At 31.3% G+C, this 14,591-nt stretch overlaps 2 protein-coding genes across 4 annotated transcripts in view; one reads left to right on the forward strand and one right to left on the reverse strand.

Annotated features, from left to right (window-relative positions):
* LOC105203432 overlaps positions 1-14,591 on the reverse strand; it is a 186,246-nt gene that overhangs the window by 170,021 nt on the left and 1,634 nt on the right. The window contains exons 3-4 of the mRNA XM_039448097.1: positions 8,266-8,418; positions 7,591-7,638 (exon numbers count right to left, since the gene is read on the reverse strand). The gene's annotated coding sequence lies outside the window, so the exon portion shown is untranslated. The remainder of the gene's footprint in view (positions 1-7,590; positions 7,639-8,265; positions 8,419-14,591) is intronic.
* Positions 1-14,591, forward strand: part of LOC105195847 — a 154,565-nt gene that overhangs the window by 17,681 nt on the left and 122,293 nt on the right. Inside the window, exon 1 of one of the 3 annotated variants that reach the window (XM_026136927.2) lies at positions 3-1,354. The exons of the other annotated variants lie outside the window; for them this stretch is intronic. The gene's annotated coding sequence lies outside the window, so the exon portion shown is untranslated. Of the gene's footprint in view, positions 1-2; positions 1,355-14,591 lie in introns of those variants that run through there. 3 annotated transcript variants of the gene reach the window in all.

The following is a 14,591-nucleotide window of genomic DNA, read 5'->3' on the forward strand; positions in this document are numbered from 1 at the left end:
ATTTAACATAAAAATGATATTACGCGCTTACATAGCGTATCAAATCTAAAATCCTTGAGAAGCTTGAAAAGGAGAAACCCCTTTATTCCGGTGAACAAGAGAAAAATTATGTGTTGCATATATTTATGTACCTACTCAACGGCAGGCATAGCTGTACCTATGTCTGAGCTATCATTTACGTCCTTGTGTAGTCATCGATCGAGTTATGTAGTAAGGCGAGCACCCCGTGACGACAGAATACAGATGGAACGCATTAAAGCGAAACCATCGCGGTTGTACATTAAAGTTTATCGCGGGATAGGTAAGATTGCGGTGATTGCACTATAATAATAAAAAAAGAAAGTCTTTGAATCGCTTGATATTTAACAAAAATAAGTTTTAATTTCAGCAGTAAAATTGCGTGCTTGTCAATTATTTTCTTAGAAAGATGAAAAATTTGTCTTCCATATCTTTGTGCGTACTTTCAACAAACAATAATGAAATATTTATATCTAAATGTGGCCGACATACAGCTTTACGCAATTAATAATAATAATTTGCGGGTAGATAAATTATTCGGAAATATATAGATGAAATGATAATGCCTATTCAATTATTAATGTATGTAGAAGAGAAACGATACGATTTTACGAACCTACATTCGTGCGGTTTTGCACGATCTATTACAATATTAAATCATATTGATTAATGTTTCCGACTAATAACTAGAAAATATCGACAAAGTCAAACACTTCTTTAACTATCAGTCAAACGCGAAGTTTCACCGATTGAAATTTCGCACGTACCTGAAATTCATCAACGCTACTCGCTCAATGAATTTCGAACAAGAGGGCATTGAGCGCATTTCATCCCATCATTCTTCCAATCTCGTGCTGCTCGCCATCGTCTCGTTGCTTGTCGGGCGTTATCCGTACGCGCGATTATTCATAGAGCATGAATAATGGAACGCTCATCGGCGGAATTGCAGATAACTGTCCTTAGTTCCGAGAGGCTCAAGACAGCATTCGCGAACGACTCAATTCCCGTCGTACAATTGTAACGGCGGGAGCAAACTACGAATCTCTGGCAGAGATCACCGTACAGCTTCATAATCGTCGACCGGGACGAAATCGCTTCACGATCCGTAAATCAATCACGACCGACGAGATCTGTCTGGCTATCGACACGAAAATTACGACGGAGATTGCTACGTACATACGACACGCGGCCATTCGACCCTCAACAGTGGTGCCACTTGTTAATTGTGTAATGTTTGTCCATAATGTCTGTTCGATTTATATGTAATAATCCAAAAATTAAAAATTTACATGTATAAAGTGAGCAGAAAATATTGGATCAGCTAAACATCTTAAAGGTAAGATATTTAAAAAAAAATTTCAAGTACAAGTTGTATGGTCTGAGAAACAAATTATGATGAAATTAATTTTTGAAAAAATCAATTTTCTATGGATTTTTAACTGGCCAACTCATTGCGTTCCTACGTCATACATTTGTCTTGTAATCGTAATCACAAGTCACAGTCGATCGAATACGACACGTAATAGTGTGTTATGTCTGGACATATGGACGTAACAAGTGTAATCTTTAAATTTAAATCGAATTCCGATTGTGGGGAAATGTACGTAAATTTGCAGCTTTATACAAAGAATTTTTTTCACATACAAATTATCTACTTTAAAAATAAAGTCATTATGGTTGATATAAATAAGTAAATAACTACTGTTTTATAAAGTTATTTTATAAACCCGTAAATAATGTATTTTGTTATATTTCAAATTCTACGTAAGATTTTTAATGATAAAATCTCTGAAAAGTTGTAAGAATGTGAATAAAGATTTAAAATTCCCAATTGTTAATGATACATTTACATTCAACTACTTTACAATAAATACATTCTTATTAAAGCATGTAGGAACGATAAATTTCACTAAATAATAGGAATTTAGATAGTCCTTTCTGAACTTATGTAATATATACATCCTTTAATAAATTCACTGTGCGCCGCGACGTCGTCCGTAAATAATCAAGCTTAGGCCTCTCGATATACATATATACCTATACGCGCGTATCTTGAAGTGCTTCCTGCATCTTGAACTTCGCGTATGCGCTTCCCTTCTTCTTTCTCTATATCATCGATTATACAGAACGAAGTGAAACTCGGAAACTCGCCCCACGGAATCTCGCGTGCGAATGCGGCGGATTATGTACCTCGGCAGAATAAGCCGCGCCGTAATAATTTAATAATGATTTCTCGAAGAAAAAAAAGACGAAGGAGAATCCCAGTGCGCAGAAATGTTCATAATTAAATCGCCGTGGTAGATTCGATTTCATTATCCGTCGCGATCTCTATTTTTTTTCTACGCTCGCGATGTCAGCAAGGATATTAAAATTTGAATAAGTTCGAATTATGACGGATTAAAAATGAAATGAAAGATGATTAAATTAGAGATGAGATTTATAAAGAGATGATGAATTAGTGATTAATTGAATCCACGTAAGCTCGTACATATTTGCGTATTTGGAAATTTCTTTAGGTTTGTGGGATTTGAAGAAACAGTGTTTTTATATAATTTATATAAATTTATACTATATAACAGGCATTCAAATGTATATAAAAACTAATTAATTAAATTTAATAGAAGAATATTCGACTTATAATAAAATACCACGATTATTCCGGTCAGAAAAAATAGTAATATATTTTTAATGAATTACCTAAGATTTTTCGATTTTTAATAAAGACAAAAATCGCAAGATATTAATCAAGTTAATATAAACAATATAAAGTTTAATAAAGTACAGAATTTTTCTTTATATATAAATGTTTGCACACTGATCATAAATAAAAAGAATTAGTTTATTCGAATGGTCAATGATGGAATAATTTGTTTTTCTTGTAATATTTAACTAATTAAAGAGATCAACTCTCATAGAATAACGAATAACTCGTAGAATAACGAAGGTTACCTTGTAAAAAAAAATAATGTTAGAGAGGAATTATTACCGTTACAGGGAGAAGAGTAAAACTGCACAGCGGAAACGTAACACATGGTATAATACGCTAAATGATCGAGACTACATTCCGAGAACTAGCAATGCGCATGCATCAATTTTCGATTGGTAACGAATAGCTAAGCAAGAGTTTTATTAATTTTGCTTTTGCCAAGAGAGGGATGAGGAGAGAACGCGAAAAAGGAGAACTTATTTCGTGTCGATGAAGACTTCCTTAGAATCGACGCTTCAGACGCTTCGTTATTTACAGTGTACCGTAAAACACTGTTGGCGCTTTCCGCTATAATATGGAACCATTAAATTGTTTGCTGCTAGCTGCGATTTATTGCAGGATAGGATACAGCAACATCTAATCTTCCTTCTTTCTTACGACATGCATAATTCGAACGTACCGTTTTGTGAAACATTTGAGACTTTTTAATAATAAAAAAAAAAAAAATAATATATTTTAGTTTAAAATGAAATTGTAGAGAAGAGTTGCCGAATGCGTACTGTTCGAGTTATTTTTTATTTGGTATTGGTTTGTTTGCAAATGTATGGATTGGAAGTTGCAGCTTAATGTTGCAGATATCTAATATTACAACATTTGACATTTCAACAAAATAATTTATTATAAGTCTTATTATACAACATGCTGCAAAAGGTATGATTTAAATAACTGTCCGATTAAACCAAACCTGTAGATGTTCTAAATCACCTTTGAAAGTATCGAATTTATGAATTTAAATAATTAAAAATGTAAGGAATTATTAACTAATACTTATTGCATCAACAATTTATCAAAAAAGAATCAAATATTTAATTATTAATAAATAACAACAATGAAAAGATAAGAGTGTTGAAATAAAACTAGCTTAAATTTATTTTTTCAATTATTTTTATTTATATCAATTATTAGTTCTTCTATTATCACTCATCAGACTTATATTAATACCATTTATTATAATAAAATTTATGGTAAGATATAAATATATATACGGTTTAAGAAACTTGACAGATTTTAAAATTGCAATTATAAAAATATAAAAATTTAGTATAAAATTGCACGATTACATTATTATTATTATAAATCGATCAAAAATTAACTTCAATTGTATCTAATTTTTTTAAGTGTTATTAACACGCACAAAATCAGATGTAATCTTTTAAATTTTTGTTTATATTATTCATTTTTCATTTATTTCATTATTTCGCTAAACGTTGCCTATATTAAATAAAAATATAAAATATTGATAAGCCACAAGGCAACCGGCACAAATTCAGCAACTCTTTCCTACCGTTGACTAATTATTGAAAAAAAATAAGTCTAAACATTGCAAATTTAGATTAAAATTATTGCAGCACATGTGGAAGTTACTCTCTAAAATTTTTGGAGTGGAATCCCACTCTAAAAGTGTGAAAATCCGACCAGTCTTAATAAAGAGTGGCAGAATTTTCACACTTTTAGAGTGGAATTCCACTCTTTTAGATGAAATTCCACTCCACAAAAATTTAGAGAGTATTAAAGACGCTTGATTGAGAACAAAGGATCGCAAATGTTTCTTTCCAAATAATTTGTTTCGGATGACATTCCATTCCTGCCTCTTTAATCCCACTTATCTCTCTCATCACGGACGAACAATTTCACAAGAAAAAAGCGTGAGAAGTCGGACTGCCATTCGCGCAACTGCTGCCAGGAACGCAACGGTTACCAAAATCGTTGCGGGACAGACGCACTATTAAAGCGTGATATATCACTGCCAGGGTAAACTAGCACGGAGAGGGAGACCCTATAATTCACAAAGAGACTAGGAGGACCGGTTTGAATACCACGCTGATGGGCAAAATTGTCGCCAGCTTCATTCGCGCTCCCGGGGAAGTCGGAAGGGTATTTTGCTCGAGATTTTTTCGTCGAGACCCTTCTGAATGCGAGGACATAAATCACGCATTCCCGGCACGTGTCCTCGGAGGTGATGCGAGGAACGTTAGGTAACCGTGATGAAAATACAATTATGATAGCAATATAAAATGTAATTGTTGTTTCCTAACGGTATATATTTATTTCATGGAAAACAAAATTAAATACGGATAAAACAAATAATTAATTTTCTAAAAAAATACCTTACGTCATTTTTTAGTACATCGTATATTGAACAGATGTGACAAGCTATTCTAACTGTAATAAAAAAAAAAAACACAAAAATTTAATAAACTATAATTGATAAACGATCAAAACAAAATAAAACGTATTTAAACTTTATTTTTCCCCCAATTTCTTCGATGGATGATTAAAAGACTCGTCCCCTAATTCAATCTTCTTCTTGGAAAACTCAAAGACCCAATTAGAGCGGACAATGTTTATGAAATATTTACAAAATGTTGTAATGAAGAATGATCACGTAAGAAAAAAACATTCAAGAAACATTGTCCGCTAATTGGGGAAGACAAAATCTCGTTACCAAGTCAAGATTAATCGCAGATATAAGCTAGGCTGGTGGCTAAAGCAAGGTAATTCGCGAGAGGAAAACTGTCGCGACGTAATCGCGATTATCGATTCTCGTTTCAGCGCCGCCGTGTGCAATTTGTCAAGCATTATACTGGAGCGATATCTCTGTCATTCGCTGTAATTGTCACGACGACCGCGACGGCCGAACTAACGCGTCGCGAATACGCGTCGGAACGCCGGAGTGGCGTGTTTGTAATGGGATGACTGCGGGCTTGGCAGATTTGCACAGCTCGCAAGTACCATGGGAAACGAGCCGCTCTGCCAATTTCATTACTCGTGCCGTATTACACGAACGCCACGATTCCCCGTCAGCTCTGCTCGAATAGCTCGAGGTGCGAGAGTTTTTCGTTTCGGCGCATCGGAGCGATTACATCTGATTTCACCCCGCAGCATTGAGTTATGAATGCTGGACGTGTTGCGCCGTTTTATTTGCGAGCGCATTGCCTGGATGCTGCATGCGTCTTGTATCTCTCCGCGCATCACGATTATATAATCCTGCGAGCGATTCGTCTTCTCGTTACTCTGTCAATAGAATGTTTAAAAGGATCGAAACCTACGATATGCAAACACAATATCTCACGAGTTTCGAAAAATAAGAAAAATGAGGAAACGTAAATGTGAGAAGAATAACAAATCAAATAGCACTGGCAGTAAAATATTATGAGTAATAAATGTTATAGTAATTTTTGCACACATTATCTTTTAATAGAATTTGAAATTTAAAGAGAGAACGAGTAATTTTAAATTGTTTCTTTCGTTTCTACTTTCCTTCAGGATCTAATAATCCAATGACATTTTAGGATCGTTGGGATTTACACTAGCAAAAATTTCTTTCAAATAATAATAAAGAACATCAAGAGAATTTTTAAATACTTAATTATTTTTCCGAAATATGGTGCAAACGTCTACGTTTATGTTATCCCGTGCAAAATCTGTCATTCTACAGTCATCCTATATCATTGAATATGGCAATGGCACATCGGTTGCGTGAAACAGGATCGTAAAGATATTCCCGTGGTATCATTATGCTCGATGGTGGTGGCTTCATAAACAGATATATGGCTCCGCAGATTGCGAAAAAGAGTTGATGTATTCGGCCAATTATTTCCGGCCTACATGAGACTAGTCACGCGAACACGTGTAATTACGATTGTTATAGATTTTATACTTGCATCATCAAATTCGCGTATTTGAAGCATTAATAATACGTTTGATTGTGTAATCAAGGTGCTTCATACATTGCCCGGTCCCTCTCTCTCTCTGTCTTAATTATACATTTTCATTGCATACGCATTACATAAACCGATCATTACAAAACTGATCACAATGTTCACGTTTTCCAAAACGTGATTGAACGAAATTCCGCGTTTAATTTAGAATATTTCATACATTTATGTATCATACACGCACAATTCGTCATAAATGTTGTATTCCATTTGAATATACATTTCTGTATTTCTGTCTCTTTATAATTACGTTTATAATTACGTTTATATTATCACGTTGCTAATCAAATTTAAAACCGATTATAAAAAGTGTGTCTTTCCAGAGAATTATTTATGTGCGTATCGTATTCTGCATGCAAAATAAAGCATGCGGATGAAAGCATCAAAGACATTTCAGGACATAAAGTTTTCAACGTAACGGAGCACTTAATCGGAGAGATTTGCCACGGATATGACGCCAACTTCATAAAGCCACGACGTGCTCTCGGAGATATAAATCCTTTCTCGAGAACACCTCGGGGAACATACGTGTGAGCAAGTTGACAACAGAACGGCGCACACAATATATGTCGCACTGTATGCTCTTCTTGACAGTGAAAAAGTTCTGAATTTTACACAAAGACGCTTAACGTAGTACAGCAATATACTACAAGAAATTTTATCGAATTTTTACAAGTCCTATTACTTACTCGTTACCAGTAACGCAGGATTTATGGCGATAAAATAATTCACACAAACAAATATGTACATATATATTATTATGTTGATAATAAATATGGCTCGATAGATTATAAAAGATTGCCTAATACAATTATCATAGATTCAATAAAATTAAAAAGTTAAAGTAAAAATTAATTTAGCACTCACCGATATGATGCGAAGCAGCGGAGTTGTAATACACAAGAAGAAAGATCTCTGTAAGATATAAATACATAAAAATTAAATAAAATAATCGATACTTGAAAGAAATAATTATTACACATATTAAATTTTTCATTTACTATTTAAATTAATTTTTAATACAACAAAAGACTAATATAACATCTAAAAAATTGTCTTAAATACAAACTATCAAATTTTTAAAGCATTCAATTTCAACTAAATAATTCAACTGATGATTTTTTATATTATATGTAAATATTAAAAAAAATATATCTTACGTGTATATTTTAAAATAAAAAATATCTCACATGTGTTAAATCGCAATAACATAAAACAAAACATAAAATGAAAATTGGCAGAGCGAATGTAAAAAGTATTTCTGTGCATGGATGTGTTTTTTTGTGTACGGAAATGTTTTTTAAGCCTTATTTTTAGAACGTATCCATATATACTTATTGTCATTAATAAATTATTAATTAATGTTTCTAAAAAAAGATTTTAAAAAATGACTGTACAAATACTTACTACACTCACTGTAGATGCTTATTTTCTCAAATAATAAATAATTTATATTAAATAATAATACATAATTCATATTAAATAATAATAAATATTATAATTAATTATATATAATAATAAATATTGTAATTAATTACTCACCTCACGGCTGTTCCGCTATTGCCCAATGCCTTCCAGGTTCTCCTCTCACAATCAACTTCATTCGTTACACCCTTGCACATTCGTGATAACACGGCCGTGCACACTAATTAACAGAACACGATGATCGCTCGACCCTTCGCATAGCACTTACGGCTAGAAATAAAAATGACCGAAAAAAATTAAAAACTTTAAAAAAATTTAATAAAAAAAAAACAGCTTTTTATTCTAGTCTTGAAAGATATTTGCGCGGATATGTATTATCTTTCGACACTATATTATTGTTCTAAAATTCAACTTTTGCAGTTATCTAAAAGATTTTTATGTAAAGCTAGCTGTAAACAATCAAAAATTAATACAATAACTGAGTGGCAATGAATAAAATCATTGTTGAAAGCAAAAATTGAATTAAAAGCTCATGTTATTTGAACATGTCGCATATTTATTTGTAGTTCTGTCTTTATTTAATCAGTAGAAATTCCTAAATTTAAAAAATTCCCGAATAAAAAAAATAAACAACATAAAAATCTGTCTACTTATTATTTAACGTTTTAATTAATAATACGATAAATAAATTCTATATCTTTTTTCAGTATTATAATATAATAAAAAAAAAAAAAAAACAATTCCTTTTTCCATAGAAAGTATTTTTTTATTCGGTTTTTGTATATACTCCGAAGTCAAAATATCTATCCTATTCTTTTTCACTTTTATTACCGACATTGTCTGCACTTCACGATTCACGCTTCATTGCGTTACAATGGGAAACAAAAACGGCACCCGCGACGCGCGTCTCGCACATCAACACAATCGACGAATCTCGAACCGTGATGATGGAGGATACGCGCAGCCAACTTCACAGCACGCGTTGCCCGTCGCGGTGACGCCTGCCGTTTCTAACCGCACGCACTTTCGAATTTCAGATACTAAACGATACGTGTCGCGCGAACGTAAGAATAAACGGTAGACATATTTTGCGTTCCATAATGATTACTATCGTATTGCAACGCGAACGACAAAACGCCTGACTTCAACGCGATCGCCGCGTCGCATCGTCGACCATTCGGGCATGGTAGATTTCGACTGAGCAAATTCCGTGAAAACACGCCGTTTCGACAAGTGGCCGACGTACAAATCGCCGTATTTACATCGCGTGGTCAGCGCACGTTAAATAGAGGATTAATCACGACCGTACTTACTGATTTAATGGTCCACGACGCCACTCAGCACGGAGTCGATCCGCTTCCTGACCGCGACTTTGCGTAAGTGAACGAAAAGCGCGGAGATGGCGGTGACGTCATCCGCGCGATACGTGAGTCAAGTAACAGTTAATTAAAAAAATATACATTCCGAATTCGGCATAATGCGCGGAAAGGTTATAAATGCACAAAAGGCACAGCATAGCATAAGCGTAACATAAGATCTTTGGATCAATGAGCATTTTATCCTATCTCTGATAAACAGACTAAAATTTTTAATAATTGTATTAAGATGATATGTCATAACACAATGGTTACGTCAGAGAAATAAAATTTCTAAATAATATTTATCAAAAATTAGACAAATCTAATGTTTGATAAGATAATAATAATTAAAAAATTAAATAATGTAATTAAATGTTAATAACTTTTAATTTAACTTAGTTGATTTTAAATTATTTAATTTTTATTTAAGTTTTAACTTTAACTAATTATTTTTAAAATATAACACTTTAATTTATTAACTTATTTTTAAGATAAAAGTTTCTTTATATAAAAGAAGAAAATATTTAAAAAATACATTTTTACATAAAAGACAATATTTCTTTGTTACTTTATATAAACTTAATTTGCAAGTATAATATTTTGTTTAATGATCTATATTATAATTATTTTGAGTTATTTAACTTTAAAAAGTTACGAATTTCTAATATAATATGCTTTTCTTCAAACTTAGCTTTTAATATAACTTAATTTAAAACCTTAACGTAACTTTCAATTAAATTAGTTTTTTGTTTTTGTAGTTTGTAACGTAACTAAATTAATTTTATAGTCATTAACTTTAATTTAATTTAATTAAAATATATATTAACTTACTCAAGCCTAATATTTGAGGTATAAATTTTTTCAAAAACTATTTGATTCTTTATTTAAAATATCATCATGCTAAATGTGTAATAATTCATGTTGCAATATTTCTACATTAATTTAGAAATAATTTAAAAATAGTTATATTTTTATAAATATGTGAATAGATTAATTATGTTTCTAAGTTTTATACGTAATACATTTAAAATATTTTTTTTGAATTATTGAACGATTACTTTTTAAATTTTATTTTGCAAATATACCATTATGATTTATGATAATTTGCCATAGTTTTATCGAAATACTATTTTGAAATTAATTACACAAACAGTTATCATTATTTTATAAAAAAGATCAATACTTCAATATTTATTCTTGTAAATATATCTACAGAATTGCAAATTATAATTTTCATCCAAGATTTCATTATACAATTTAATAAATGTTCTGGAAATGTACATCAATATTTATGCTGCTCATTAGTTAGCGGTCTTGTGCTTATATTACGTTATGCATATTGTGTATTTGGATTCTGCGTCGAGCGCGCAAATCTTACAGGATATTAATAAATGATTATCACGGATATCTGCGTCAAATCGTTTCGATCCGGTTCGTTTATCGGACTGTGCTTTCGATGTGAAAATGATAGACGCAAATTGCGATTCGAATCGACGAGAGGCCTCACGCGTGATATGAGAAATATATCCGATTTCAAACGTCGCCGGAGAAAGCTATACATCGCTCGTGAATATCGCGCTGAAAGGACGATTTATAATTCACTCCTCTCAGTTTCTGCTTTATATGACGTTAATCGTGCTTAACACAATACGTCTCCTACTAATGAGCCGTCGCCGTCGCATCGCTCCAATACGTTTATCGTTTTGGTTGGACAATACGAGACAAAAAGTTATTGAAATTTAAAAACTAAAAGTTGAAGATTTATTCCTTTCTTTTCCTAATCATTAACAAGGTTTCATCACAAATAACCAAATTTTGGCCCTATAACTAGCTGCAAAGAAGAAAACAATGAAAAATTTGACTTTTATTATGATTTTTGCAGCAAAAATTACTATATTTTGCTGCAGTTTTAAATTAATAACTATTAAAATAGTAAGTAGACTTAAATGAATTTTTGCACAACTATTTGTTAAAAATTTTATTTATATATGTAAACATTTTGATTTAATTAATAATGCTACTTTTCCATCAAATTTGCAAATAAGTATAGAACCGTAAAACGCGATTTTGTATGAGAAAGCGTAAAAGCACGAAATTATGAATTATAGTACCTAGATGTGATACTTTTCTTTAGCAGTACTCAGACTCCCTGTGTGCTTTGGAACTCTCGACGCGATTCGTCCTTATTATTTTTGGATTACAAGTACGGTGATCATATTTTTTTAGAAAAAAATGAGAACAAATGTAAAAATTTTAGTTTTGTTCCTACATGTTTCCAAACCAGTTAGTGACTGTCAGAACTTTGAACATCACAAAATTTTTTTTAAAACCAAAAAGAGATATCAAACAGTTTTCTGATAGTTTAATACCCAACTTTTTCAGACCTCCCATTAGCTACCTTCTGGATAAAGATATTTGTCAATTAAGGTAATTATTAATTAAAACCCAGATAACAAACTGATGTAATCATTTTGACGTTAAAATATCGTTGAAGACGATTAATTTCAAGTTAAAATGATGATAAATAACTTACTACCTGGAATGTTCTTCATACTTGGGTTTTCTTCACGGAAATCTCCGGTATCTAACGGATAGCTATTCTTAACACTACTAACTTTTTACACAAAATGTACATTTTTAATAAAAATTACTATATTCTCTGGGAGATATGGGTAAAGTTATATAGAGATAAAAAAATTGGGCACAAAAGTTTAAAGCTATTAGATATGTTGGGACAAATCCTTGATTCAAATCTGTGAAATAAGTTTAAAATAATAAAAAATAAAAGCAAATCCGATATAAAATAATTTTAATAAAAAAATAAAAAAACAAAGAACATAACTAACAACAAACAAAACAAATTATATTGCATGAAATTAAAGTATATCATTAGAATACTAATTAGAAAAAAATTTTCTGTAACATTATTAAAATAAAAAAAAAAAAAAATAAAAAAAAAATTGAGTTTAATAAATTAAAGAGAATAGCTATTTGAAATAAAGGTCCTTCATAATAAAGGAAACGTAATCACTGTAATTATAAAGGTGAATAGCACACATATCGTCGGAAACGAGGGACTGAAGTAGCAAAAAGCTATTCCAGTAGCAAAAACTATAGAGAGTATTTGTCATGCGACAAGTTTCTCAAGCGTATTGATTAACTGCAGAATAGCGAGAAGTACTCGAATCCCCAGAAATTCTTTATCTTATAGTACCTTTATCTTATAGTGTGACTGTGTCAAGTTTGTTTTGCACTTCTCGCTCCTTATTATATTATTTTCAAATTTATAGCGCAAAGTAGTATATAAATTACTGGATTAAGGGGATTCATGTGAGGGAATGCCGTTACGTATGCGATTTATTGATATTCGCGGTGATCATCGCTACTGGTACGCAGCATACGACGCGGTGTTGTTTTACGTGAGGTCACCGTGTCGTCACTCATTCGGGGCTCGAACCAGCGTGGCGAGAAACGAGCCGCTTCGCGTGTGCTATCTCTCGTATTAGTGACATGATAGTGACGAGTAGTGATGAGTCACGGTGAGACGACACGATTCTCTACCAGCATTCTCTACGAACAATCAATGACTATCCGATTGATTGATTCGTAATTTGTAGGCGATATAACGACTCGTTTGCGATTACCATTTTTAGAGAATGTAAATTAGTCGAACTATTTTAATGGATAAAAAGCCGCGATATTGATTAATACAATTATTTAATATAAGATGAACATGTTAAAAAGTTACACAAATGTAATGTAACAAAATTTGTGAGCAAAAAATATGACATATACAATTTAGAAACAAAAATTGTGGAAACATATTCCTTTACCACAAAATGTTAATATTTATAATATGTTGACATGTATATTTCATTTATTTTAAAAATCACGCTAATTTCAAAACTATATTAAATTTTATGTTATTTGTCCATTTAACTATAAATTGTATTATAATATATGGACTAAAAAGTGCATCAATTAGAAAGTATTTAAATAATGTAACTACATTAAGTCAAATTAACACTTAGATATTAAAAATTTGATATAAAAATTTGCACTCACGTAAATATTTGAAATTGTCGAGTGTGTAAAGTTGGCACCCCTATGGTACAAAATTCTACGTAGTTCTGTTAAAAGTTCTGGATTGTCCATAAAAAAGGGGAGAGTTCTTAATAATTTTTACAAATAATTCTGCTTATTATAACAAAGAAAATAAGTTTCGAAAAATGGAGGTACTAATTTCACACCCAACATTAACACCGAATGACCGAATAATTCTGAATAACTGAATAATTTGCTGTTTTTTTAACAAGCACTAGAGTTCTTGATATAAAAAATTTTTTTTGATTAAAAGAAAAAAAATAAAAGAAATAAAAAAATATATGTCAAATCCGAATAGTTCTGAATAGCATATACGATTCCTTTCGATGAGTTCTAGAATTCTCGATACATTTCAGAAATAGTTTTACCCAAAAAAGTAAAAAAAAATCGGAACTGAATTCTCAAAAGTGATATAAAAAAATTAACCAAGATTGTAAAAATATCAGTTTTACGTAATTTTCTCATTAAGATTTTTGATTGAATTGCGCAGCAGCTATTCAGAATTCAGCAGAACTTCCAGAACCCTTAAAGAATTTTTCGACCTTGTAGTGTTGAAGTGTAAAAACCTTTCTTATGAGTTCTAGAAGTCCTAAAGTGTTGAGTGTACTGAACAGTCACTAAAGAATTCTATCAAAAATCTTAATAAAAAAATTACGTAAAACTGATATTTTTGATGTATTGATTATTTTTTTTATATAACTTTTAAGAATTTAATTCCAATTTTTTTTTACATTTTCGGACAGAACTATTTTTAAAATGCATCGAGAACTCTAGAACTCGTCGACAGGAATCGAACATGTTATTCAGAACTACTCCAATTTGAAAAAAAATTTCAATTTTTTTTTCAATTTTTTCCTCTTAATCAAAAAAGTTTTTTTTATATTTTTATATATTCTAGTACCATTAAGATAATAAATTAGTTATTCAGAAAAATTCTCTGTTTTCCCATTACGTTCATCAAAATACGTGCTCGCAGAATAA

The sequence above is a fragment of the Solenopsis invicta genome, chromosome 4 (genome assembly GCF_016802725.1).
Source record: "Solenopsis invicta isolate M01_SB chromosome 4, UNIL_Sinv_3.0, whole genome shotgun sequence".
NCBI classification, from domain to species: Eukaryota; Metazoa; Arthropoda; class Insecta; order Hymenoptera; family Formicidae; genus Solenopsis; species Solenopsis invicta.